Source organism: Pinus tabuliformis, chromosome 6 (genome assembly GCF_031772625.1).
Source record: "Pinus tabuliformis cultivar Carrire ecotype Pingquan chromosome 6, CPIR1, whole genome shotgun sequence".
In the NCBI taxonomy this organism is placed as follows: domain Eukaryota; kingdom Viridiplantae; phylum Streptophyta; class Pinopsida; order Pinales; family Pinaceae; genus Pinus; species Pinus tabuliformis.
The window spans coordinates 17,718,494-17,723,302 of record NC_142292.1 but is presented as its reverse complement, the minus strand read 5'-3'; positions in this window follow the sequence as shown (position 1 = coordinate 17,723,302).

Below are 4,809 nucleotides of genomic sequence, written 5' to 3'. Positions count from 1 at the left end.
GAGAATCCATTCCACTGCCATCCAATGTTCCTTTCCTGGATTGTTCATGTACCTGCTTACAACTCCCACTGCATGTGCAATATCAGGCCTTGTACAGACCATTGCATACAGTAAGCTTCCAACTGCTGATGCATATGGAACTTTAGACATATAATCCATGTCTTCTTGGGTCTTTCGGCACATTTCCTTACTAAGTTTGAAATGGCTAGCAAAAGGTGTACTAACTGGTTTTGCATTGTGCATATTAAATCTTTTCAACACCTTTTGTATGTACTCATTTTGAGACAATGTTAATCTACAATTTTTCTTGTCTCTAGTTATTCTAATACCAAGGATTTGTTTTGCAGCTCCCAAATTCTTCATTGCAAATGAATTTGCCAATTTTCTTTTGAGCACAGTTATTTCCTGCATGTTAGACCCTGCAACAAGCATGTCATTTACATACAATAACAATATAATATAGCTGTCATCATTTTGCTTTTTCATATAAACACAATGATCAAAGTGACATCTAGTATAACCTTGTTCAAACATAAACTTGTCAAATTTTAGATACCACTGCCTTGGAGCCTATTTTAAGCCATACAAGCTCTTCTTCAACCTGCACACTAGTTTCTCCTTCCCTTTCACTTCATATCCTTGTGGCTGCTGCATATATATCTCTTCCTCCAAATCCCCATGGAGAAAGGCTATCTTTACATCTAACTGCTCAAGATGCAAATCTTCAACTGCTATTAGACTTAAAATAGTTCTGATTGAAGTCATTTTAACAACAGGAGAAAATATTTCATCAAAATCAATAACTTTCTTCTGTGCAAACCCCTTCACCACAAGTCTAGCTTTGTACCTCTGTTTTCCTCCATCTTCTTCCTTCAGTCTGTAAACCCATTTATTCTTCAATGTAGTTTTTCCTGCAGGCAACCTGACTAAGTCCCAAGTCTGGTTATGCATTAAGGAGTCCATCTCTTCTTCCATGGCTACCTCCCACTTCTTCCTGCTTTCAACTTGTTGTTCTTCTTCATAACATTCGGGTTCACCAAAATCAGTTAACAATAAATAATATAATGAAGGAGAGTATCATTCAAGGGGTCTACTTATCCTGGTAAATCTTCTAACACCACTTTCAGGTGTTTGGGGTTCCTGTTGCTGTTGTGGTTGTTGATTATTATTATTTTCAGGCACCTTTACTTTTTCAGTGATTTCATCAAGAACTGTGTATTCCTTGTTTTCTTTTTCCTGTTTCTTTTCCTGCAACTGATTCTTATACAAGACCTTTTCATTGAATATTACATCTCTTCTCCTAATGATTTTGTGATTTTCGTAATCATATAAGCGATAACCAAAATCATTAACACCATATCCAATAAAGGTACATTTCTTTGACTTTGCCTTAAGCTTTGTTCTATTTTCTTTATCAATATGGACAAAGGCCTCACAACCAAAAGGCTTTAAAAAAGAGTAGTTTACCTTTTTACCTGTCCATGCTTCCTCTGGAACACCACCATCCAAAAAACTTGAAGGCCCTCTGTTTATTAGATAAATAGCAGTATCTACAGCATCTACCCAAAGATGCAAAGGCAATCCTGCATGCAATTTCATGCACCTTGCACGCTCCATGATTGTTTTGTTCATCCTTTCTGACACACCATTTTCTTGTGGTGTTCTTGGAACTATCTTCTCTCTATGGATTCCATGCTCTGAACAGTACCTATCAAACTCTTTGCTGCAATATTCACCTCCATTGTCTGATCTAAGACACTTCAATTTCTTTCCTGTCTCAATCTCAACCAAAGCTTTCCATTTCTTGAAAGTATCAAATACATCATATTTATTCTTAATACAATAAATCCAAGTTTTTCTAGTTGCATCATCAATAAAAGTAACATAATAACGAGAGCCACCGAGAGATGATACCTAAGCAGGTCCCCATACATCTGTATGCACAAGCTCTAATTTTTCGCTCTTATTTTCTTTCCCAACTCTGAGAAATCTAACTCTCTTCTATTTTCCATAAATGCAATTCTCACAGAAGTCCAAATAAACATTCTTCAAACCTGGCAACAAATTCCTTGAGTGAAGAATCTTCATCCCCTTTTCACTCATGTGTCCGAGCCTATGATGCCATAATGCTGCATCTGCTCCTTTGGAAGTTAAAGCATTAACAGAGTTAGAAATACCATTGCATAAATACAATATACCAACCTTTTCGCCTTTTGCTATTACCAGGGCTCCTTTGGTGACCTTCCAAGCTTTATCTGTGAAAGTAGTCACACAACCTTCACTGGCTAACTACCTTGTTGAAATCAGATTTTTCCTTAGATCTGGAACATGCCTTACCTCCTTTAGTAGCCATTGGTTTCCATTCTGCTATTTTACAAGAACCTTACCCATTCCAAAAATTTTACAGGGTTTATCATCACCCAAACGAACTTGTCCAAAATCTCCTTGAACATAGTCATGAAAGTATTTCTTATCAGGTGTGGCATGGAATGAGGCCCCTGAATCTACCACCCACGAATCAGTAATATTTTCGAAAGAAATAATCAAAGCATCTTGTAACATCTCACCTATCACATTTGCTTCATGATTGTTTTCTTGCTGTGCATCTCCATATTTTCCCTTCCGAGATCTACAGTCTTTCTTTAGGTGTCCTTTCTTTCTGCATTTCTAGCACACTATCCCCAATCTGGACTTGGATCTGCCTTTCCTTGATTTACTGCGATTTCCTGAGCTCTTTCCTCTTTCCATTTTTCTTCCCCCAGACTCTGCACTCAAAGCATTGCCCGATGTCTCACCGGAGATTTTCCGTCACATTTCCTCGCTAAGGATAGCACCGACAACATCATCAAACTTTAGAGTACTAGATCCAGAAATAGAGTTACTAATGGCCATGTTGGAAATAATACTGAGAGGGGGGGTGAATCAGTATTATCAGATCAATAAAAATTTTCAATGCTCAAAAACATATACGCTACTTCCATTAAGTGAACCAGCGTGTACACGCTACTGTGTCTAAAGAAAACAGCGTATAACCAAAAATCTTATAATTCAGTTAGTTTATCTTCAGTTAAGTGCATCAGGACATTATTCATCATATTAAGAGTAAACAGATGCAGTATAACAGAGCAGATCATCACACAAAAGCCACACACATGAACACCATGATATAAGGTGGAAACCCAATGTGGGTGAAAACCACCTGCTGCAAGTCGTCTCTATCTTTCTTTAATAAGAACTTCAGTTTACAATCTTTTGTAGTGGTGCAGCCTTATACCAGTACGCAGGCTACAACCTGCAGAAGGTTTCAACCTTCTCTCGTTCTCCAAACTTCCTTGGAAGGGAGCTCCAACCCCCTTTGCTCTTGTACTAGCTAAGATACTAGTACATAGGTGCTGGCCTACAATCTTCTTTCCTTCAGGTACCACTTTTCATCAATTTTCAGACTGGATACTCCTTAAGCACACCATTACAATCTGAAGACCATGATTCATTCACAAATCATTGAAGCATAAAACAACCAATACTAGCATCATCAATCTTTGAATCACTGAACCACTGAAACCCTGTCAATACCAGTCACCAGAACACAGAGCAGACTACAGAACTCTGCAATAATAGTCAGACCCAACTGCAAACCCAAAAATCAAGCTTCAAAGGATATACGCTACTTCAATGAGAGCAACCCGCATATACACGCGCTTTTACCAAAGACAACCTGCGTACAGATCTAAAAATAAATTCTATCAACTTGCAGCAGTACCAGACATCAGTTAGACCCAGAACATAACATTGCGTCAGTATGCTGATCTAAAAATACGCATAATCAACCATATCATAATAGTGTATTTCAACCATTAGATCCCGATCTGTCCTTAGATCTAGTCTTCCATCAACCGATGTGATCTCTCCTTAGCTTAGATCAAGCAACCCAGAACCTGCATACCAGATCTCTTTCTTTTTCATATATTCAAGCCTTTTCAAAATTGTGTTTGCCTAATGATCTTCTTCTCCTTATATAGCCTTAGGCCTTGCTCAATACCAAGGGCCAAAACCATAGAAATCCAAAACCATCAACCTCAAAACTAGGGATCAACACGTCTGTCGAGATACCTTGGTCCAAAACATAGGCTCAAGTACCGAGGACTAACTACCACGGACCAAAAGTAAGCTTCTCGACATGCACGCCCTTTTCTGTTCATGAAACTGCGTGTATACGCGACTTCGTATATAGCTCACCTGCGTATACGCGACTTAGTATATATAGCACCAGCGTGTATACGCAACTTGGACTTAATTAACCTGCGTATATGAGATTTCTCTTCATTCTGTAGTCTGAACTGAGATCTGTCATCAAAGAGAGTTGCCATCAAGGACAACACCTGTACCATAGCGCCACACCTGTGCCAAAATGCCAACAATCTCCCCCTTTGGACTTGATGGCAACCCCAAGATCCTTAGAATCATTCTCCCCCTTTGTCATCAAGGGCAAAGGGTTGTGCTCCCCCTGAGTACATGCTGATATCTCTGCTTGGCTGTGCTGAAACATGCTCCCCCTGACTGTAGGCAATATCTGCAAAAGATGTTCTTCAACAGAACCAAGACTTATACACCATAAGGGACCTTCCTATCACCAAAGGACTCAATACATACATCCATACTCCCAACCAAGAGGGGATATATCAGAAATTTACATATAACAACCAATTATATTACATCATTCATCCCAGGCATAGTGGGGAAACCAACATAGGCCGTTACATGACCTTGACACCATAAAAGAGATAAAAAGAGATACATGACATAGAGACA